Source organism: Balaenoptera borealis (genome assembly GCF_965194805.1).
Source record: "Balaenoptera borealis genome assembly, chromosome: 3".
Lineage (NCBI taxonomy): Eukaryota > Metazoa > Chordata > Mammalia > Artiodactyla > Balaenopteridae > Balaenoptera > Balaenoptera borealis.
Window position 1 is genome coordinate 151,883,397 of NC_138866.1, and position 25,211 is coordinate 151,908,607.

A 25,211-nucleotide genomic window follows, 5' to 3' on the forward strand; every position below is an offset into this window, starting at 1 on the left:
TAAAACATCTGGGTTTTTTAAACAGTATTTGCATTATGACTCCTCATTTCAAAAAATTTAAAACATGTGTAGAGAAAAAAAAGGCTAGAAAGATATAGGCAAAATATCCATTTTCATCTCTAGACAGCTAGATTATGAGTGATTTTTTTTGTCTATTTATTTACTAAATTTTTAGTAATTATCATGTATTATACTTCTATACTCAGAAAAAATTTCTGGGGTGGAATTGTTTCAAGCAGCGATAAGGTCTCAGGCTTGGTCTTTGGAATAGATTGCTAAAGCTCTGTGGAGACAGAAGTCAGGAAGTTTTTAAAAATTTATTTATTAAAAGTTTATTTATTCAATAAATATTAAGTGAGCACATTTATGTGCCACCCACTGTTCTAGGCACTGAGGATAAAAGAATACATTAAAAAAACCAAAATCCCTGAATTCATAGAAGTGGAAAATCACTTGGATGGCTAAACAGGAGAAAAAAGAACTTCAACCAGGTGCCAAAATCCTCAATAAACATGAAGATGATATAGATAAGATAATGGACAGGAGAAGCAGTCATATTAGAAGGATCACAGGATTTCTGCTTGGAAGAGCAATGGTTTGACAAAGGGAGTTAGAAAACACAGACCTCACTCCCCTTTTAACAAGAATCAACAGCCACCGCTCGAGAAGACCAAAGGAAAGTGGCGGTCTTTGGGAAAGCTTCAGTTAGGGCAGGTGACAAAGGAATATTCTGTGAAGAGTTAAGTATCTGCAGCAACTGAGATGTCTTTCAGTAGGGAAATGGATTAATACATTGTGGTACAACCACACAATGGAATATTATTCAGTCCCAAAAAGAAATAAGATAGCAAGCCATGAAAAGACATGAAGGAAGCTTAAATGCGTATTACTAAGAGAAAAAGCCAAACTGAAAATGCTACATATGGTGTGCTTCCAACTACATGACATCCTAAAAAAGGTAAAACTTTGGAGACAGTAAAAAGACCAGTGTTGTCAGGGGCAGAGGAGGAGAGGGAAGGGTTAAACAAGAGGAATATAAAGGATTTTTAGGGCAGTGAAAATACTCTTATGATACTACAATGATGCATAAATCTCCTTGTATGTTTGCCCAAGTCTACAGAATATATAACACCACGAGTGAACTCTAAAGTAAACTATGGGCTTTGGGTGATAATGATGTGTCAATGCAGGTTCATCAATTTTAACAAATGTACCATTCCAGTGAGGAATGCTGATAATGGGGTAGGCTATGCATGTGTGGGGACACAGGTCATACACAGGAAATCTCTGTACCTTCCTCTTAATTTTGCTGTGAACCTAAAACTGCTCTTAAAAATTAAAAAAAAAGTTAAGCTCTGATACAGTGTTCAGTATATGTATTGTAATTATTAAATTAATCCTCTTTAACATTGTTGTCACCACTTCTCTGCATAGAAGCTTTCAATAGTTCACCACTGCTCACAGTCGCGTCATTCTCACATCCAGAGTGTATTTTCCATGCCTCTTCATCACCTGAAGAATCCCATGAAGTTGGAGCTTCCTGGGCAACTGGAAAATTACACAGAACCCTCTGAACCAGGAAAATGTGGATGGGAGCATGTCCCTCTATTACTCTTTCTGCTTTACCATTTTGGGGTTGTCCCTTTTCAGGTGAACAGAATTAAAGTTTTTGCTCTATATCCAAAAAAAAATTAAATAAAATTTTTAAAAAGTTGGTAGCAGCACTGCATCACCTGGGCAGACTCAAACATATATAACCTTCAACATTTTTTTCTTAAACACAGTTATTGGAGTATAATTGCTTTATGGTGTTGTATTAGTTTCTGCTGTATAACAAAGTAAATCAGCTATATACATATGTATATCTCCATATCCCTCCCTCTTGCGTCTCCCTCCCACCCTCCCTATCCCACCCCTCTAGGTGGTCGCAAAGCACCGAGCTGATCTTGCTGTGCCATGCAGCTGCTTCCCACTAGCTATCTATTTTACATTTGGTAGTGTATATAGGTCAGTGCTACTCTCTCACTTCGTCCCAGCTTACCCTTCCCACTCCCCGTGTCCTCAAGTCCATTCTCTACGTGTGTCTTTATTCCTGTCCTGCCCATAGGTTCATCAGAGCCATTTTTCTTTTTTTAGATTCCATATATTTGTGTCCACATATGGTATTCGTTTTTCTCTTTCTGACTTACTTCACTCTGTATGACAGACTCTAGGTCCATCCACCTCACTACAAATAACTCAATTTCGTTTCTTTTTATGGCTGAGTAATATTCCATTGTATATATGTGCCACATCTTCTTTATCCATTCATCTGTTGATGGACACTTAGGTTGCTTCCTTGTCCTGGCTATTGTAAATAGTGTTGTAGTGAACACTGTGGTACATGACTCCTTCTGAAGTATGGTTTTCTCAGGATATATGCCCAGTAGTGGAATTGCTGGGTCATATGGTAGTTCTATTTTTAGTTTTCTAAGGAACCTCCATACTGTTCTCCATAGTGGCTGTATCAATTTACAACAGTGCAAGAGGGTTCCCTTTTCTCCACACCCTCTCCAGCATTTGTTGTTTGTAGAGTTTTTGATGATGGGCATTCTGACTGGTGTGAGGTGATACCTCATTGCAGTTTTAATTGGCATTTCTCTAATGATTAGTGATGTTGAGAATCCTTTCATGTGTTTGTTGACAATCTGTGTATCTTCTTTGGAGAAATGTCTGTTTAGGTCTTCTGCCCATTTTTGGATTGGGTTGTTTGTCTTTTTGATATTGAGCTGCATGAGCTGCTTGTATATTTTGGAGACAATCTTTTGTCAGTTGCTTCGTATGCAAATATTTTCTCCCATTCTGAGGGTTGTCTTTTCGTCTTTTTTATGGTTTCCTTGACTGTGCAAAACCTTTTAAGTTTCATTAGATCCCATTTGTTTATTTTTGTTTTTATTTCCCTTTCTCTAGGAGGTGGGTCAAAACGGATCTTGCTGTGATTTATGTCAGCGTGCTCTGCCTATGTTTTCCTCTAAGAGTTTTATAGTGCCTGGCCTTACATTTAGGTCTTTAATCCATTTTGAGTTTATTTTTGTGTATGGTGTTAGGAAGTGTTCTAATTTCATTCTTTTACAGGTAGCTGTCCAGTTTTCCCAGCACCACTTATTGAAGAGGCTGTCTTTTCTCCACTATATATTCTTGCCGCCTTTATCAAAGATAAGGTGACCCTATGTGCGTGGGTTTATCTCTGGGCTTTCTATCCTGTTCCATTGATCTATATTTCTGTTTTTGTGCCAGTACCATACTGTCTTGATTACTGTAGCTTTGTAGTATAGTCTGAAGTCAGGGAGCCTGATTCCTCCAGCTCAGTTTTTCTTTCTCAAGATTGTGTCAGCTATTCGGGGTCTTTTGTGCTTCCATACAAGTTGTGCAATTTTTTGTTCTAGTTCTGTGAAAAATGCCATTGGTAGTTTGATAGGGATTGCACTGAATCTGGGTAGTATAGTCATCTTCACAATGTTGATTCTTCCAATCTAAGAACATAGTATATCTCTCCATCTGTTTGTATCATCTTTAATTTTTTTCATCAGCGTCTTACGGTTTTCTGCATACAGATCTTTTTTCTCTTTAAGTAGGTTTATTCCTAGATATTTTATTCTTTTTGTTGCAATGGTAAATGGGAGTGTTTCCTTAATTTCTCTTTCAGATTTTTGATCATTAGTGTATAGGAATGCAAGAGATTTCTGTGCATTAATTTTGTATCCTGCTACTCTACCAAATTCATTGATTAGCTCTAGTAGTTTTCTGGTAGCATCTTTAAGATTCTCTATATGTAGTATCATGTCATCTGCAAACAGTGACAGTTTTACTTCTTCTTTTCCGATTCAGATTCCTTTTATTTCTTTTTCTTCTCTGATTGCTGTGGCTAAAACTTCCAAAACTATTTTGAATAATAGTGGTGACAGTGGACAACCTTGTCTTGTTCCTGATCTTAGTCAGTTGTTCACCATTGAGAACAATGTTGGCTGTGGGTTTGTCCCATATGGCCTTTAATATGTTGAGGAAAGTTCCCTCTATGCCTACTTTCTAGAAGGTTTTTATCATAAATGGGTGTTGAATTTTGTCGAAAGCTTTCTCTGCATCTGTTGAGATGATCATATGGTTTTTCTCCTTCAATTAATATGGTGTATCATGTTGATTGATTTGCATATATTGAAGAATCCTTGCATTCCTGGAATAAACCCCACTTGATCATAGTGTATGATCCTTTTAATGTGCTCTTGGATTCTGTTTGCTAGTATTTTGTTGAGGAATTTTGCATCTATGTTCATCAGTGATATTGGCCTGTAGTTTTCTTTCTTTGTGACATGTTTGTCTGGTTTTGGTATCAGGGTGATGGTGGCCTCGTAGAATGAGTTTGGGAGTGTTCCTCCCTCTGCTATATTTTGGAAGAGTTTGAGAAGGATAGGTGTTAGCTCTTCTCTAAATGTTTGACAGAATTCGCCTGTGAAGCCATCTATGGTCCTGGGCTTTTGTTTGTTGGAAGATTTTTAATCACAATTTCAATTTCAGTGCTTGTGATTGGTTTGTTTATAGTTTCTATTTCTTCCTGGTTCCGTCTCAGAAGGTTGTGCTTTTCTAAGAATTTGTCCATTTCTTCCAGGTTGTCCATTTTATTGGCATAGAGTTGCTGGTAGTAATCTCTCATGATCCTTTATATTTCTGCAGTGTCAGTTGTTACTTCTTTTTCATTTCTAATTCTGTTGATTTGAGTCTTCTTTTTTTCTTGATGAGTCTGGCTAATGATTTACCAATTTTGTTTATCTTCTCAAAGAATCAGCTTTTAGTTTTATCATTCTTTGCTACTGTTTCCGTCATTTCTTTTTCATTTATTTCTGATCTGATCTTTATCATTTCTTTCCTTCTGCTAAGTTCGGGGTTATTTTTTTGTTCTTCTTTCTCTAATTGCTTTAGGTGTAAGGTTAGGTTGTTTCAGATGTTTCTTGTTTCTTGAGGTAGGATTGTATTGCTATGAACTTCCCTCTTAGAACTGCTTTTGCTGCATCCCGTAGGTTTTGGGTCATCGTGTTTTCACTGTATTTGTTTCTAGGTATTTTTTGATTTCCTCTTTGATTCCTTCAGTGAGCTCTTGGTTATTTAGTAGCATATTGTTTAACCTCCATGTGTTTGTATTTTTTATAGTTTTTTTCTTGTAACTGATTATCTAGTCTCCAGCATTGTGGTCGGAAAAGATACTTGATACGATTTCAGTTTTCTTAAATTTACCAAGGCTTGATTTGTGACCCAAGATATGGGTCTCTGTCCTGCAGAATGTTCCATGAACACTGCTTTCGGGTGGAATGTCCTAAAAACATCAATTTAGTCCATCTGGTCTATTGTGTCATTTAAAGCTTGTTTCCTTATTTATATTCTGTCTGGATGATCTGTTTATTGGTGTTAAGTGGGGTGTTAAAGTCCCCTACTATTATTGTGTTACTGTCAATTTCTCCTTTTATGGCTGTTAGCATTCGCCTTATGTATCGAGGTGCTCCTGTGTTGGGTGCATAAATATTTATAATTGTTGTGTTTTCTTCTTGGATTGATCCCTTAATCACTATGTATTGCCCTACCTTATATGTTGTAATAGTCTTTATTTTAAAGTCTATTTTAGCTGATGTGAGTATTGCTACTCCAGCTTTCTTGTGATTTCCATTTGCATGGAATATCTTTTTCTATCCCCTCACTTTCAGTCTGTATGTGTCCCCAGGTCTGAAGTGGGTTTCTTGTAGACAGCATATATAAGGGTCTTGTTTTTGTATCCATTCAGCCAGTCTGCGTCTTTTGGTTGGAGCATTTAATACGTTTACATTTACACTCAAGGTGATTATCGATATGTATGCTCCTATTACCATTTTCTTAACTGATTTGGGTTTGTTTTTGTTGGTCTTTTTCTTCTCTTGTGTTTCCCACTTAGAGAAGTTCCTTTAGGATTTGTTGTAAAGCTGGTTTGGTGGTGCTGAATTCTCTTAGCTTTTGCTTGTCTGTAAAGCTTTTGATTTCTCCGTCGAATTGGAATGAGATCCTTGCTGGGTAAAGTAATCTTGGTTGTACGTTTTCCCCTTTCATCACTTTAAATATGTCCTGCCATTCCCTTCTGGCTTGCAGAGTTTCTGCTGAAAAATCAGCTGTTAACCTTATGGTGATTCCCTTGTATGTTATTTGTTCCTTTTCCCTTGCTGCTTTCAGTATTTTTTCTTTGTATTTAATTTTTGATAATTTAATATGTGTCTCGGCATGTTTCTCTTTGGGTTTATCCTGTATGGTACTCTCTGTGCTTCCTGGACTTGACTATTTCCTTTCCTGTATTAGGGAAGTTTTCGACTATAATCTTTTCAAATATTTTCTCAGACCCTCTCTTTTTATCTTCTTCTTCTGGGACCCCTATAATTTGAATGTTGGTGCATTTAATGTAGTCCCAGGGGTCTCTGAGACTGCCCTCAATTCTTTTCATTCATTTTTCTTTATTCCGCTCCCTGGCAGTTATTTCCACCATTTTATCTTCCAGCTCACTTATCTGGTCTTTTGCCTCAGTTATTCTGTTATTGATTCCTTCTAGAGTATTTTTAATTTCAGTAATTGTGTTGTTCATCACTGTTTGTTTGCTCTTTAGTTCTCCTAGATCCTTGTTAAATGTTTCTTGTATTTTCTCCATTCTGTTTCTGAGATTTTGGATCATCTTTACTATCATTACTCTGAATTCTTTTTCAGGTAGGTTGCCTATTTATTCATTTATTTGGTCTTGTAGGTTTTTACCTTGTTCCATTGTGTGTAACAATTTTTTTGGTCATTTCTTTTGTTTTTTTTTTTTTAAATGGGTAGTGCTGTATTCCTGTCTCACTGGTTGTTTGGCCTGAGATGTCCAGCACTGGAGTTTGCAGACAGTTGGATAGAGCTGGGTCTTGGTGCTGAGATGAGGACCTCTGGGAGGCCTCACTGCAATTGATATTCCCTGGGGTCTGAGGTTCTCTGTTAGTACAGCCGTTTGGACTTGGAGCTCCCACCACAGGAGCTCGGGCCCAACCTCCGGCCTGGGAACCAAGATCCCGCAAGCCAGTCACTGGGGGATCCTCCCGTCCCCTTAGGTGCCCATGGTCCCCCCACTGGTGCCTGGTAGGTGCCCTAGTTGTGAAGAGACACAAATTCTGCATCCTCCTAGTATGCCATCTTGACTCTGTCTCCTACAGCAATCATTTTTAACAAACCACAATTTGGCACTCAGTAATATACAATACTGACTTATAAGATACGAATCCTTCAGAAAAGAACCAGTCTTTTACCACTTTGTAAACTCACCTGACTAGTCAACTGGGTTTGACAACCTGACTAGCCTCTACGCATACAGCTCACTAAGAACTGGCTTACTGAAACAATTATTTTAGGCAATTAACGAGACCTTTTCAGTGTAGGTTTCCACTTTAATCTGCCAAGACTTATTTTTCCTACTAAAAGTGAATGTATTTTATAAGTTCTATAGCTATCAGGATTTGGTTCTCATTCAGAAGGCGTACATTATATATTTTAAGTAATTATCTAAACATTTAAGAGAAATGACTGTGTATTCTTATTTATCAAAGCTAAATAATATATTATTTTCAAATTTCTTGTTTTTTTATTATTATTATATGAATGTATTAGAACATTTAACATCTATTAAATGAGCTGTTAGTTGACAATTTTATTATTTAAAAAAAAGCAAAAGATTACTCTGGATAGTAAAATATACCAAATTAAAACTTGAGAGTAGTATGGCATTTTCCACTTCTAAAATACTTTAATGGTAAAACCAAAAACTTCTGCTTTTATAATGGGCAACCATGGATTTTTATTAAAAATTTATAATTACATTAATTCCCAACTATAGTTAAGAAATGAAACCCTTCAAAGAGACTAATATTTACCTATATTTACAAAAGCTCTATCTACTTGCTCTTTTTCTTTTAACACCAAGTTTCTTTAAAAGCTATAGATTTAAAAGGTTCTTGGGGTTTTTTGGTCCAGGGGAGGTCCTTTTGCCTTAAAATATGTTGGAGGGAGATGGTGGAGAGAGAGAGAGGAAAGAAAGAAAATACTTGAAATGAAAATGATTCCAAGTCAACTATTTCTCAGTTTATCTCAATTTTCTTTCTAGGCAAGATTAGCTGCAGTATTTAACTTTTTTGATGATATACTTGATATATAAACAAATATATGGAGACTACTTCCCTACCTATAAGTTACTCAGTACCTCATGATTTGTGTTCACAGGTAGATTCTTTACACACCTGGATGAAAAAATGAACACAACGTCCTGGCTAACAGCTATTTAAGGAGGTCATTAGCATTTCAAATAGCTCAGATAAAGTGCTTTCACACTTTCCCTAATCTTCCTCTTGCACAACTAGGTCTCAAGCTTTTATTAAATGTGAGGAACTCAACAGCTTTGAAATTCAAAACTAACCCCATATGGAAAACTACTTTTATTTTTCCTATGTCTCATTCTTTTACTTTCTTACATTCTAGGGATGGTAAAATGTCGTATCTTTTTGGAGTGTTCCAAAAAATTGTCAGAAATTCTTCTTTGAAAATGTTTGTTTTCCTTAAAGCACCTTTAGGCTTAGGCAACAAGTTGTTATTTTTTAGGTCGCACCGAGCAGCGTGCGGGATCTTAGTTCCTCAATCAGGGATCGAACCTGTGTCCCCTGCAGTGGAAGTGCAGAGCCCTAACCACTGGATGGCCAGGGAAGTCCTTCAGGCAACAAGTTTTGAGTATGTCTTAGAAGGAGGGACTGCAAATAGTTCGGAATGGTGTGGGGAAAAAAGAAGATGGAGAAGTAAGTAGGGGTTAGCTTAGTAAGGCACATGGCTGGGTGGTTAAGAGGAAGGACTTTATTGTGGTAAACTTCAGTTCAAAGTATGCTAGCCACTCACCAGCTAACGCAACCCTGGACAAATCAGCAAGCATTTCTAAATCATCTCACTTGTGTTTTTAATTAATTTTTTTTGGAGTATAGTTGCTTTACAATGTTGTGTTAGTTTCTATATAACAGCAGAGTGAATCAACTATACGTATACATATACCCCCTCTTTTTTGGATTTCCTTCACATTTAGATCACCACAGAGCACTGAGTAGAGTTCCCTGTGCTATACAGTAGGTTCTCATTAAATCATCTCACTTGTTAAATGAAGGTAACAATACTTCTCCTCTTAAGATTGTCTGGTGACTACCTGAGAGAATGCTTAGCACAGAATTAGCTGGTAGTTAAGAAAGTTCAAAGGGCAATAAGAAATCACTAAAGAATTTTAAGCAGATAGACAGATGTAAATGCATAGTGAAGAATGTATTATAGAGAGCCAAAACTGCAAGTGAAGATCAGTCAGGATGCTGTTTTAGTAATCTGAGAAACCATAGCATGACATTTGCTAAGATGGTGAAGAAAAAGAAGGATGGATCCTAGAGTTACTATGGGTTTAAAATCAATAGGAAGTTGTGGCTAACTGGGGATGAAGAAAAGGAAGAATCAGAATGACACCTGGGTTCTAGCATGGATAGTAATACCCACCTATTGTGAGAGGAGGGAAAAAAGGGCTTGAGGGACACTGCTGGGGAGGACAAAATAAGCAGATAAGTTCAGCTTTGTTGAGTTTAACATAGGTATGGAAGAAACATTCATGAGCTGGGTGAACAGGGGTCTCAAGTGCAAACAAAAAACTATTTATGATACCAATCTCAGAACTGTTAATATATACAGGATATTAACTGAAGATATGGGACTGGAGATTACCCAAAAAGAATATAGAGAGAAGAATGTTAAGGTCAGAATCCTACAAAATTCCAATACTTAATGGTTGTAAAGAGGAAACATTTGCAAGGACAGAGATCACAAACAGAAGGAAGCTCAGGCATATCATTAAACTTATGGGAGGAGTTTCAAGAAGTAAAGAGTAGTCAGTAGTGCTAAATTTTGCTAAGAAATCAAGTACTGACCAAAAAACAAAACAAACAAACAAACAAAAAACATGGGAGTAGGGGAAGTACCCAAGATGCTTATTTGGGGAGGGAAAAAAAAGGTATAGAGAGATAGATGGATCTGTTCCCTTCTACCATAACATTACTAGCCAAAATAATGTTTTGAGTTCTTTTTTTTTCCTAATGACATACAAATGCAGAAAATCAGATTCAGCCAAACAGGTTAATATACACATCAGTTAATAAATAAGCATTCCTAAGTTATTTAAAAACAAAAACAAAAAATCCTCCTAAAACATTTACCTACTTTTATAAAGAAGCCATACAGGAAAAACACTGCAGAACTGTGAAGTCCCCCTATTACACAGAACAAAGAGACCTTGTAATTACTAAGCCACGGTTTCTAGGCTCTTTCAAGTTTTACCAACTTGCTGCCCCTTAACCTTTTTCCTTATGTCATTAAGAAAATGAAAAATCACTGTATTCCCCTTGAATGGAGACAAACAATAGAGACTTTGAATGCATTTAATATCCCCCCTCTAGATCACTTTTTTTCTCCATTCTAAAAGAATAAAATAGAGCTATCACTATTGTTATCTTGCCTCAATATTAGGTCATTTAGAGATTCTTCTCCCTCTAGAAAACTGGCTTCTACACTACGAATGAAACCAGTGTACTAAAAAGGATACTCCCTAGTTCTGCAACCAGAGACCAGTACAGTAGAGAAACAATTAAAGATTATCTGTTCTCAAGGTTCTAATGTTACCAGAGTACTAGAGGAGTAGGTAAACCTTTATGTTGGGTACCCATCAAAATGTAATCTACAGTCAAATTTGAATGACTTTCACTAAAATTGTTATATTTTCAAGTACCTTCATCTCTACCTGGCAGCAATAAGATGAATCTGTTAAGAAGAAAATTAAATACATCTTCTCAAATTCAGAACAAAGGAAATATGATATAAATATTTAAGCACCAACATAAATTTTAAATATTCAGGTGAAACTCAAACAATTGTTCTACTCATGAATAAAGTATTTAGATTATCTGTATAAAATTCTGACACATCTAGCAAATTTAAATGCAGAGAAAATGTATTTTGCAACAATTATTTCATTAATTAAAAGTGATTAGTTTTAAGTTTTTTCTCTTCCATTCCAAATGTTAAGAAAACCAAAGTATCTGGAAAAATCAAACTCTTAAGCCATGAAAAACAAAATAGGCATTAAAAGAAAAAGAAAAAAAAAAAAACAACTTCCCCCTGAAACAAACACAGTGACCAACATACCAATGTTAGCTCTGAAAGTTAGAGATACTAAATTTATCAGCAAAAATTTACAGAAAATAAATTACTTAAACTTCAAAATGAGCTAGACTATTTAATTCAAGATTATACATACATGCTCAACTACTGGTTCCATCAGTGAGTTAGAGCTTAACCCATGACTTAACACTAGCTCCCATTTATAAATTAAAATTAGAATTTTTAAACGTCTTACAGAATTTTGCTTTAAAACAACTTTTTAAGTTTATTCTGGTGCATTAGTTAACAAGTTCCTATCCTGAACAGTTATAGCCTATTCTATTTAACAGACTAGCTGGCAAGAGTATATACATAATGCAGAAGTTATTGCCAAACGGAGAATGCTCTTAAAGACAAACGGAAACAACATAGGACAAGTAACACACTACGTGTGTGTAGTCATCTTGCCTTCAATTGAAGGCCTGCGAAATACTGGAAAGGTGTAATATATCATTTTAAAACCTAGATCTATACATACTAATTGTTTCTATATTGTACTTAAAAATCAGAAATGTGCTATTCATACCTGTTCAGAGTTAAGTCAAATACTACCGCCACCTCTCAAAAAATGTTTCTGATGTACTTTCTTAAAAGAAAATACTTCTTCTGGTATGTGCTTACCAAAGAAACATGTACTGAGAAAAGCTGGCGTGAACAACAATGCCAATGTAAAACATTAAGCCCTCTACTTAAATGAAGCAATACATACAATATAACCAACAAAAATATAACTGCTCACTTAAGTGGGTAAAAATTCTCCCAATTTCCTTCAGCTGATCTTAATGTCCAGAAAATGGATTTAGATCCATCTACATCTTAGAAAATGGAATTTAAAATAGGCTATTAGTTTAGGCAAAAACTAATCAACAAGTCAGAGAGCTTCAGAGGCACACTTTAATGAGAACACTTAAGGGGCTACCCATTAGAGAAATTTTGAAGCACATTCTTCTGGTGGCAATATAAATTGGAATAACCTTTTCGAAAGGCAATTTGGCTACTGAAGTGTTTATATCCTTTGATCTAGGTAAGCCCACTCCAAGGGATTTTTCCAAAAGAAATAAAGAGGAAAGTATTCTAAAATTTACACAATGAGGTTTGTTCAACACAGTACCGTTTAAAATGGTGAAAAATTAGGAACAATCTAAACGTAAAACAGGTAAAAGACTAGGTAAATTAAGGTCCCATTAACCTAAGAGAATTATATAGCAAATGAAATGAAAACAATTTTAATAATAGATGATATAATTTAATGAAAAAACATAAAACTGCCTTTATTTACAATGAGGGGGAAAATATAAGAATATGGTAAGGTGCAGAATAGAAGAGGAGGAAAAAAATAAGACCACCTCACGATGATCTTCTTGTGGATATCTGGGTGACTTTTCTTGATTTTATTATTACTATAGTATTGCTTATGCAATAGAGCAGAAAAGCATTAATTTAAAAACTTTTGCATGATCTGGAAGAAGCAGCATAGCAAATACAAGTATACTGATTATTCAAATTATTCTATACCTTAATTTCTATGCGATCAAAGAGCAACAATATAAAGACAAGAGCCTCTAAAGGAAACTTCTGGTACTGAAACATACTACAATTATTTCATAAGTAAGAAATGTCAATAGATTCATAAATACTTTTTTTTAAGTTTTGGTAGTCTACCTATACCTCTGAAAAATAGAAATCCATCCATTTCCTGTTTCAAAAGGGTGTCAATTACTTTACGTCCACCTTTGAAAGAAATGAAGTTTGAACGAAGGAGAAAGTTTTACCTTGTTCTATATAAAATGAATCCATGATCTTTTAAAAAACAAAACTAAAATTATAAGCATATTAAAAATGCCAACAATATTGCTAGATTTAAAGTATACTGAAGTTTTAAAAAAGGGGAGGTATACTGGGGGATAAAAAAAAAAACAGCTGGCATTTCAATTCTTTAAAAAGGACCAACTTAACCCTACCACATATATATGTCTTTTAGCAACTTAACATCTTAAGTTTATGGAAAATGACATATCAAATAGACCTCCTCAAGATGTCATTTACAAAAACTGACAAATGACTCCTCAAACATCCAATCCAAGAGAAAAGCCTGTTACTGGAGATGATTTTTATTCAAGGATTTTTTAATGACACTTAAATTCTGAACTAAAAGTAATGATAAAGAAAGTCAAGTTTGCTTCTCTGAACACCTATTTCCTGTCCAAACAGCCCTTTTGTTCTGCTTCCCTGCTTAATTTTAATGTTCAGTTTGCATCAGAAAATAGCAACAATGACAAAACCTGACATACACAGAAGCATAAAGGAGCAAAAGTGTAAAATAAAGGATCATTAAAAGATTAGAACAAAAATCCTACCAACAAAACCTCCACAATTTTCTGTTTGCTTCACCTCAGATTAACTTCACTTGAAGCTGTACTCCAAAGCAACCAAACCTGAATACCAAGCTCCACCTTCTCCAATTTTAGTGGCTGAAGAGTAAAATCTCCTCCCTGTTAGTGAAACTGATAATTGTGATTGGATACGGCTAATATCCATTATTTTAAAGAACTTTTCCTTGCTAGCAGGTTAGGTAAACACACTAAAACCCCCTGGATAAGCTGGTTTCTTAAAGGAACAGTAGGTAATGTTTCAGTTTTCCCATCACATACTATTTGCTTACCCTTTTGTCTAGGTAAAAAATAAATAAACCAAGTAACAGAAAAGAAAATCTCACAGAAGCAGCATTAATTTGCAGTTCAGCGACCAACTGTTTAAAATACAATGCTTTTAAGCTAAATCATTTGATATTCTTTACAGAGCCTGAAGGTGAAGTTATGCTTTATAAAGACAAGACTCCTTTTTCAATACAGTTCACATTTTGTATGAAAATTTTAAAACAGCAACAGAAAATCCATTGCAAAATTTTGCTAATAAGAACAAAACAGTCTTTTCTCTAAGACTTAAACATAAAACCACATCTTGAGTGAAAATACATAGCACTAAAACACTGAATGCAAAAATTTCATTTCTAAGCTATCAAATTCACTGATACTTACGTTCTCAGTATCACAAGAATAGAGTGAAATTTTCAGTGACATCAGACTGATAATTCTATTTGAAACTGAAGAAAAATGAGGCAGAAACATTATTTCTATATTACCACATTTACAGGTCTGACGCGAGTTTTTGCAAGGATAATGCTTATCCACTGCAAATGGATATCTATAAAAGGAGAAGGCAACTTGTTCTAATGAACATGTTCAGGTATAAAGTTTGGGATGGTTTAAGTTGTTTTTTTAAAAAATTATTTTTTTTTCTTAAGAGATGGGTGGACACTATTTTGCACCCTACTTAAGTATTACTTTAATGTGGCATGGAAACCCTAAGGTACAGCTGAAGGGTATACATACGCCTCTTAAAATAGTAAGTTACGTTAAATGTTATTTTTACTACAGAGATTCTGATTTTTCAACAAAAAAGACCTATAGTCACTTTGTACATTACTAAATTTGCTGTATTTTATTATGTTTATTTTAATTAAAACTGTGTATGGTTTTAGGAGCTTGATCCATTAACTATTACTCTGACATTAATCATTATCTGATTGAATGACATTTAAATAATATTCACCTCTACCAAAAATTGACTGATTTATAAAAAGATTCAAAATTAAAGCAAATTAGCGTAGCTCCTTCTTAAAATATATTCAGTAAGTTTATATAATTTTTAATTTGAATTTAGTTTTCTAAGTTAAAAACCTTTCAAGCATTTTTCCTCAAAGAAAATTCATATATTAGAACAACATAAAGCCAACAAACTTGTTTTGAATACAAAGAGAAGTCTTTGTAAGAAACTGAAAATTCACATAATTGCAACTAGACATGAATATGGAGTAATACCCTGCAGAAGCCCAAACAGCTGCATAATCTATTATGCCTTTTAAGTGGACAAATTGAAAGAGCCAATTCACAGAGGTCTAGTCCCAAAATCCTTTGCAAGGATTCATGGCTGTGAATGCCCAGTACTTCACGAGTCAAGTTCAGGTTTTCTTCCCACTGTGTGAACACTTGCAAAAGGACACTGGAAGCCGAAGAGGTACAGGAACAAACAACAGAAAAAATACATAATTTGAGTTACCGCATAGAACTTGAGTTAATCATAAAACAAGTTTTAGGTGGCCAAAACTTTACAGGGTTATAGAAAAATGATGGCAAACATTTTAATCTTAAAATTTGCCAAGCATAAAATTAGTAGACAGTTATGGGAACCAAATGAACCTTTGTTCTAATACTAATTTTTCACATAGAAGTTAATTATCTGTGTAAAACAAACGCATAGAACATACACTAATTTAACACCAAAACCACTCTCAATCTATAACCAACAGAAAAGAGAAATATAGACTTAGCTATTCCAGATTGTTCAAAGATCTCCAGGACCTACTTGAAAGAACTTCAAGTTGAATCATTTTAGGTGGCTTACAGGTTAAAATGAAGGGTATTTTATTCCTCTTCTAAATCCATAGTAGAAGAAAACAACAGCAAAAATAAATGAAAAGAAAGCATTACCAAAAAAAAAAAAAAAAGCATTACCACAACTGAGATTATTTGAAAACAATATTGCTTCATAGGAACAGGGAGGCTGCAAAAGCTTCAAGGCTCCCAGATTGCATGTGACAATACCACTTTTTGAACATCAAGTATTCAAAGGACGTATTGTATATTTTTTGTGGGAGTTCAGAGGTTTTCCCAAACCTATCAACTGAAAACAATTTAGAAGAGCACAAGCCACTGAACAACTTGGTCTCATTTCACTTTTGATTAAAAAGACCCTATATAAAGAATCAATACCTAGACTATTAGGAACAACTTTTGGTACATACAGAGCAGGGTGAAAACTTCCATAGAATTTTTAAGCACTGAGAATAGCTCAAACTATTCTTCCTACAACAGAAATTAATCCTTGGCAGTAGTATCCCTGGGTGCTATATAAATATAATTACAGGTATAATATAAAATGTATTTTATATATAATATAAAATATAAAATATAAATACAGGTAGTTAAGGCAGTAGTAGATGAAAGGACCACCCTGACATTAGCAAAAACATGACTAGGGTCGCTAAGGATAAAGTCTGAAAAACACCAACTAACAGAGGAAAAAAAAATTAAATATTTCCCTGACAAATACATGGTGTCTACAAAAGTGAGGTATGTATTTGAGTTTGCAACTCCTGATGACTATCTTCTAACTCATTAAGGGAAAAAAATACAAGGTGAGAATCGGGGAGAGAGGGAGGGTGGATGGCCCATTCAGCAAAATACTAAACACAAAGGAAACATTAAGAAAATAAACAGATAAGAAAGCATAAACCAAGCTGATAGAAAAGATGTCTTTCTATAAGACAGTAAATTGCTTTAAGTCTAAAGGAATAAACAAGGTCACCAATAAATGTAAATTAAAAAGGAACAAAGATCATAATATTGAGACCGAAGTATAAGTAAAGGAAAAAGCACTCATAACCCTCAATTATTTAGATTTATTTATTTATTTTATTTATGGCTGTGTTGGGTCTTCGTTTCTGTACGAGGGCTTTCTCTAGTTGTGGCAAGCGGGGGCCACTCTTCATCGCGGTGCGTGGGCCTCTCACTATCGCCGCCTCTCTTGTTGCGGAGTACAGGCTCCAGACGCGCAGGCTCAGTAGTTGTGGCTCACGGGCCCAGTTGCTCCGCGGCATGTGGGATCTTCCCGGACCGGGGCACGAACCCGTGTCCCCTGCATTGGCAGGCAGATTCTCAACCATTGCGCCACCAGGGAAGCCCTATTTAGATTTAATAGTCATAAATTTTCATGTGCCAAATAACATGCAATAGATCATCTAAGTAAACTGCTAGATGTAGAAAAATGAAAGAAAACAGATTGGCAGATTTTAAATTCGCCTTTCTTTAGCAGCCTAAGCCAGGAAAAAAAAAACCAGAAAAACCCAAAAAACCCAAAAGACGAATGATGCATAGCAATTATTTCATAAGGATAATTTTTATATAGCTATCAAAAGAAAAGCTTCTTTTCTCAAGTCACAGGAAAACACTTTTAATTTTAGTCATGAAGAAAACCAACAATTTTAAAAAGCACAAGTTGAATAGGGAGCATTCTCTACCTATTGAAAAGTTTATTCATTCATCTAACTTTCTGAACACCTACTATATGCTGGGCACCACTAGCTGCTGTGGACGCCATGGTGAACTGTCTCCCCATTGTAGAAACTTACAGTCTAGAGTTAGACCAGGGCTGTCCAGCAAAAAAACAATGCAAGCCACATACTATTTTCCATTTTCTAGTGGCCACGCTAAAACATTTCAATAAAGTTAAATTAAATGTAATATTTTATTTAACACAAAACATGTAAAAGCATTTTTTAAAGTAATGAAGCATTACTTCAATATGTAATCAATATTTTAAAAATTGAGCTCTTTTCCCTTTTTTGTGCTAGAAATCAAGTTCTTATTTCATACTTACAGCACATCTCAATTCAGACTTGCCATATTTCAATAGCCAGATGTGGCTACTTAAATAAAATACCATAGCTATTAGCCACATGATTACTTATAAATTAAGATAAATTTTCATTGTTGCAAAAGACTCTTTATCTCTGCTGTCCATTATAATAGCCACTAGTCACATGTGGCTACTGAGCACCTGAAATGTGACTAGTAAGCCTGAGGATATGAATTTTTTTGTATTATTTAATTTTAGTTAATAATAAATAGCCACAAATGGCTAGTAACTACCAGATTGGAAAGCACAGCTTTAGAAGAAAAAGATGCTAAAACAAAGCACATGTGTCCAATGTGAAAAGAGTAAATACAGCCAACAGAAGAACTTAACCTCTTTTGCCAGCATTAAGGATTAATTCATCAAGGAAATCACAATGAAGCAAACGGGGACAGCATATGCAAAGATCCTGAATGGGAAAAAAGTGAAAATACAGTAGAAATAATGAAGGAAAGCATCAAGGAGCAAAACAAAGTTATTTGCAGGCGACTGATTTGGATCATGGAATATAAATAGGATAGGAAGGTGGCGGCGAAGTGGAAGCAGCCTTACCACTTGGAAATAAAAGTCTTGCAATAAAGTCTGTCCCACTCTCTTCACTCAGTAAACTCCAGTCATTCCAATCTCGGTCAAATCCTAAATCAAGCCAGGTACTTTTCGTCCCCTTTGTGCTAGCAGTTCCCTTTACTTGGGAAATTTCCCCCAGCACTTTCCTGATCTTAGAACTCAGAATCACAGTTCCAAATTTTCTATACAGGACAAGCGTTAAGGCAGTAATCCAACTGGAAGATACGGGGTGGAGTGGGTAGGGTGGGGTTTGAAGCTGTCTGCAAGGCAATTTTTACAAAAAAATTTTACAGAAAAAGTTCAGTGTGTCATTATTTTTTTAATGTTCTGACAGACTGGGGAAGCTAAGAAAACTCCCCAAACACACTTTAGTATCACCACTAACTTTAAACATTATATTCTCAGGACATCCAACTAGCACCTTCTAATCTCTATCAACACACCCTATTTCTTTCCTTCCCAGCACTTATCAAAATCTGAAAACTGTTTACTCATCGGTTTGTTAATAGCCTAGCTTTTCCAACAGACTGTAAACTCCATGAGAGCAAAGACCTTGTATCATTTTCATCATTGTATCCTCAGCACTTAGCACAATGTCCAACTAGCAAAAAATAAGGACAATTATTTCACTTCACATGTTATGTCAAAATAAATCCGGGATGAACAGAAAAGAGATAGATGTGAAAAATGAAACCACAAAAAAACTAGAAGAAAACAGTTATCTGGGTAAGAGAATCCATTAAATATGAAAGTAGAAGCTAAATATAAAAAGAAAGTATTAACCTAAACTTCTTAAAAGGTAAAAACTCTTCTACGTTATTAAAAAAAATATATCGTAAACAAATGAAAGGCTAATGAAGAGTCAGGGAAAATGTTTGTAGTATGTGTCAAAGGGTGGCTATCCTAAATATATAAAAGGCTAAAAAGGGTATCGCAAATATAAAACACCACCCCAAATGAGCCAAAGACAAACTAGATGTCCAAAACCTATATCTCTACTCATTATCATAATTAATTAGTCTAAGAAATAAATAATCTTACGGAAAGGGAAAGAAGGAAAGAAAATACTATTTCTTGGTAAAGATATGGAGGAAATGTGTATTCTCTCATATTTTCAGTCAAACTTTACACAGGTTTGGTCAACTTTATACTATAATGTTAGTCAAACTTTTAAGACAAGATTTGTCAGTATTTATTAAAAGACAAAAAATGTTTACATCCTTTAAGCAATTTTAAGACAGGCTGAATCCTAAAGGAATGAGAAATACATAGTAAGATTTAGCTCTTAAGATGTTCTTCACCACATTATAATAGTGAAAATGGGATAAAGTAACACGTTATACACGACAGGTGACTAGTTAAATTACAGTACTTTCATGAGATGAAATGGTATGCACCTTTTAAAAATTATATTTTTAATGTATGGGGACCTAATGATAAACATGAGGAAATCCTGTGCCCCCCAGCAGTTTACATTCAAGCAGGGGATACAGACAATAACCAAATAAATCATTTCAGATGTTAGGTTCTAAAAGGAAACGAAGAAGGGTAACAGAGTCGTCAGGGAAAGTGGTCTGAGAAGGCATCTCAAAAGGAGTGACTTTTGAGCACAACACGACTGAGTGTTCCAGGCAGAGGGAAAAAAAATTTTAAGAGAACTAAGCTTGGCATGCTCATGAACCCCCCAAAAGACCAGTATTACTGGGGGTACATGAGTCAGGGGAGAGTGGCAGGAGATAAGTGTATGATGCTGGCAGGCCTGATAGTCTCGAGCAGCACCGTCCAATCTGTAGCCACAAGCAAGGCCAGCCTAAAAAGTACCTGAAGTGGAAAAAAACAACGAATTGCGAAGACAGTCTGAAAAAAGATAAGTAAAATACCCCATTAATAATTTCTTATACTGATTACTTGTTGAATCATAATATTTTTGGGTTAAAAAATATTTCACCTGTTTCTCTCCCTTTTTTTTGTAAATGTGGCTATCAGAAAATTTTAAATTTCTTATGTGGCTCGCATTTGTAACTCCTATTATATTTCCATTGGACATTGCTGGTCTAGGGTATAAAAAAGTTTGAATTTATTTTGTACTGAAAAGTTGTGGAGGGTTTTGAGTCTGGGAATAACATAATCTAATTTATACATTTAAATGATTGTTCTGCACAGGAAAAGTAAGTAGACAGTAGGGGAGAGAATGTTGAAGCAAAGATACCAGTTAGGTGACTACTACCACCATCTTTCGTACAACAAAGATGTTGAGACGGATCATATTTGGGATAAGTTTTGAAGATAGAAGCAGTCTAGTACTGTTTACAATTCAACATTTAGTTGTTTAGGATATGAAGAATGCACAAAAACAGAAAGACTGGGGGTATACCTGCCAAAATGTTAATGATTATTTATTCTTTGTAACTTTTCTGAAAGTTTGAAAAAAAAATGCCCTAATAATCAAATACAAAAGTGAGTTTGTTTTTTTTTTAACACGATAAAATAGCCCTATCAAAACAAAGCATCCTGACATTTGTCTGCAGGTTGCATACACTGTTTAAAACACACACACACCCCATCTCTCATGCCTTTAAATAAAAAACAGCTTATTCAAAGATATACATAACCTCATATTACTTACACACACACCGTTTTCAGGAAGTTAATCCTGCTCCCTAATTTGTCTTTGCATTGCTGTTTGCATGATAAATAAAAGCACTCCCAAATCTGAGGCAAAGGAAATAAAAAGTACTTAAATGTGTGGTTAACATATCCCGGTAAATACTCAACACACAGCTTTCTCCAAAAATGTTCCCAAGGACACACTCAATGTAATTCCAGAGAATAACACTTTGGCCCTAATCCTTTTCCTTAAAGGCTCTGCCATTTGATATGTGCTTCCCTTAACTAAAGTCTGCATAACTGAAAGGATAAACTTAGGACAGGTTTCTTTTACATGAGTATACTAAGGCACAAGAGAAGTTTTAAGTAACTTGCCAGAGACTACAAAGGGGGAAGGAGGAACACAGAGTGATTTATTTTATACCCAATCAAGTGTTTTTTCTACTATGCTTACATTTTGCACTGAAAATGGAGGTATCAAATAGTGCCAGACTTCTTACCACAGGATTTCCAAGGAAAAGATTCACTGTATATAGATTAACAGGAATCCTGGTTTCTCATGCAAATGTTCAAAAACTGTGAACCAACCACTACGGATATGAATCTTCCATTAAAACATAAAAGAGAATCCTAAAGTTTTTCATTTATTTTATTTCTAGTATTTCAATCTATTTTACTCCTGACTACCTAAGACTTCCCAATGAAATCTACATTTACTCTAAAGAAACTCGCACTTGTGCACCAGGAGCCAGGAAACAAGAAATGTTCATAAACCACAGCTGTTGACAGCAAAGCAAAATCAAAAACATAATCTGAAGCCCCATGAGTTACGGAAGATTAACACAATATTGTACAGCAATGAAAGGACTGAACTACAGTCGCGTACTACTTTTATAAAGCTCAAAAGAAAAGCAAACTAAACACACTGAGCACACAAACGTTATGTGATGAAACTTTCTAAAAAACGAAACAGAATGGTAAACAAAATCCACTAAACTGAAATGATTACCTCAGTAAGGAGAGGCAGAGGTATAAGACAGGTAAGAAACTCATAAACATATGTAAGTTTTGGTAATGTTCCAGTTACTGGTTTGGGGGTGCAAATCGTGGGTTTGTATTATATTTTATCTCTTTATACCGTATTGTGTGTATTCATACTTTTGTGGTATCAAATATACTTTGAATACTTGGCTTTTTAAAAAAGGGCTTTATGGAGGTATAAGTGACATACAATAAACTGCACATACTTTAAAGTGTAAAATGTGATCTGTTGTGGCACAGGAAATTATCACTACAATCAAGATAATAATCCAACAACCCCTAAATACTCCTCACGTACACCTTTGCGATCCCTGTCTCATTAAATGTGTTTTAAAACGTTAAAGAAAAAAAGTTAAAAGACAACCTGTTTGGGAATTTTGCAGAAAGAGAACATTTTCCCCTGAAGCCCTAGACTATGGGAAACTTGGCAAGTGTCCTAAAATTGGCAATATAAATATTACATAACTAACCTTAAAAGTGTATGGGATTTTACATTAAAAAGTCACATTCCGAATTTAATCTGCAAGAGGACTTTAAATCTCTTTATCGGAGCATTAAACCATTAAAAACTAACCAGTTTTTACCGCCAAACAACTTTAAACATAAATGGTCTGTGCGTAACCCCCCTTAACTTCTTCACAATGTTGAACGACCTTCTAGCTGTTAAGATAAATCATCAGAGCACCTTAATCGTGTGGTTTAGCACAAGCTTTCAACGTAAAGTTAAAATTATTTCAAACACAATATTCTGCTGTACTTGTTTACGTAGCTAGACGGCAACTTGAAAATACTATTTGAGAAGAAAACTCAGAAATCCTGAGTCCACCAAACAGCAGCAGAGGAAAAAGAGACCGACTCCAATCCCCTTTTCTAGTCCGACTTGCTAGACTTTCCCCCTTGCCGGCTTCTGAAAACACCGCAGGTGAAAAACATTCCAAAAAGGATTCAGGCTCAGAGCCGCGGGGCGGGGAACTTGACCAGGGCTGGTGACAGGGACGCGCCCGAGGGTGCCCGGGTTCCCTCCGACCCCTCACCCACCAACTGCTTGGCACCGGGTGCGAGCGGCGAGCGCAGCGGCCCCCGAGGCCCGCAGGGAGGGGGAATTCGACCTCTGCGCGCCAGCCCCCGCCCCCGCCCCCGGCGGGAAGCCCCGGACCGCGAGCGCCGGGCGCGCGCCCGAGGGGGCCCGCTGCGCCCCGGCCCCTGCCCCCGGGGCCGGGAATCCCCTCGCCCCTCAGCAAACGCCCGGCCCGGGCCCGCGAGCGAGCGGCCGGCCCACCACCTGCTGCGCCCGCCGGCCGCCCTCCGCTTCCGGCTCCCCCGGGCCGGGAAGAGCCGGGGGCGGGCCTCGCCTCAGCCTCAGCCGAGTGGGGGAAGGGAGTGAGAGGGGGAGGGGTGGCGCCGGGCCGCCAGGGCCCTGTGGGCCGCGGTCCTCACCTGGCGGCGGCTCTCTCCGCCTGACGCGCTGCCCGCCTCCGCCGGTCGCCGCCGGTGAATGGGGACAGGTGAAGCCACCGAACCGCTGCTCGCCCCGGCCCGGCCGCCGCCACCAGCCCCTCCGCCTGCTGTTTATTAAACTTTTCTGTTTGGTTGTTCGGCCTGTGACGCGGCCGCGGGGGAGAGCTCCAGGATTGGCCGACTCCTACCGCTGACGCGGCACCCCCCCCGCCCGCAGCCTAATTATCACCGGCCGGGGCGGAGCCGCAGGCGGGAGCCGGTGGTGAGGGGCGGGGCCAGGGCTCGGAGCGCGCAGCGATTGGTTACGGCCCAGAGAAGAGGCGGGGCGGAGCGAGGGGAGACGCTCCTCCGCTCTCTCCGCCTCCACTGTTCCTTCCTCCGCTCGCCCTGGGGGCTTCTTCCCGGCGGCGGGAGGACGTTTCGAGGGGTTTCGAGGAGATGTGATGGGTCGGGGGCAGATAGGTTCAGGTCCCTCTGCTACCTCGAAGGGAGTCCCATGTTCCTGTCCCGGATTGAGGCGCCAGAAAGAGTTGCGCTCCACCTGCCAGTTTTGCAAGAGGAATTCCGAGCTCTCCCCACGTGCAACCTCGTGCCCCCACTCCATCTTTGCAAGCGCAAAGTCCAGGGTCTGGGTGCGCACTCGAAGGCAGTACTCTGCCCCGCCCTGAGCCGTGGCTTGGAAAGAGAAGGAAGAAGAGAAGCGCGCGTGCACACGTGTGCCACACACACACATATATATGCACCGACACACACGCCCCCACAGGCACCCGGCTCCCAGAGTTTCCAGAAGAGCGTGTCCGCTTCCCGGCTGAGTGGAGCAGGCCGCGCTACTGAGCTGGGGCGTGGGGTGATGAGCACGGCTCTCCCGCAGTTTTTCGGCCTTCGGGCTCACATGCAGTTCAAGAAGTACAAGATCGGAGTTCGAGGATATTCAGTCCTACCGTGAAAGAGGGGTTCGGATGGGGCCAGCAGGTAGGAGGCGGACCGAGTCCTGAGGATCCTCTTTAATTTTATATTTGATGTTTTGTTCATGAATCTTTTTTTGGACCTAATTTTGATGTTTAAAAAATATAGTATTAGGGACTTCCCTGGCGGTCCAGTGGTGAAGATTCCACTCTTCCAATGCAGGGGGCGAGGGTTCGATCCCTGGTTGGGGAACTAAGATCCCACATGCCCCGCCAAAAAAAGTGAATGAATTTAATTTAATTTTAAAAATATATAGTAATTAAAATATTATTTATCTTGATTACTGAGATTTTTGGTGCCCCTTTAAATTTTAAGCTTAAGTATCTCACTATTCTCACCCTAGTCGGGTGGCGCTGGGGGGAGATTTTGAGGTGACTGACTGTAAAGGTAAGGTGTTTTGAAATAGGGGTTTGGGATAAGAAGCAGTTAATTATAGAGGAGAGATAGGGGCCAGAAAGAAGTTTTCAAGGAGAAGGTGGCATTGGTTTTTGGCACTGAAGAGTGCATACGGCCCAGCCTGCTGGGAACCAAAAGAAGCATTTTCCTGCTCCCCTAAAGAGGCTGGAAGATGCAGTGCAGGGTTTGAAGAACAGAATGTGAAATGTTATGCCGTGTCAAACAGATGCTTCAGGAGCAAGGTAAGGAGTGTCCTGTGAAGTTACATCTAGTGTAAGCCAAAGAAGGGAGCCAGTAGTAAACTGGAGGGTCTTGCCCAGGGCCTAAAGGTATTCAAAATGTGGTTTTAAAAT

General features: G+C 37.4%; 1 protein-coding gene across 6 annotated transcripts in view; it reads right to left on the reverse strand.

The window, feature by feature from the left end:
• Positions 1-23,641, reverse strand: part of ZFAND6 (zinc finger AN1-type containing 6) — a 75,698-nt gene extending 52,057 nt beyond the window's left edge. For 2 of the 6 annotated variants that reach the window (XM_082388596.1, XM_082388595.1), the window contains exon 1: positions 23,476-23,633. The gene's annotated coding sequence lies outside the window, so the exon portion shown is untranslated. Of the gene's footprint in view, positions 1-13,646; positions 13,671-23,475 lie in introns of those variants that run through there. The other 4 variants (XM_082388600.1, XM_082388599.1, XM_082388597.1 and 1 more) reach the window with 4 other exon arrangements.
• Between the last annotated feature and the right edge of the window lie 1,570 nt (positions 23,642-25,211).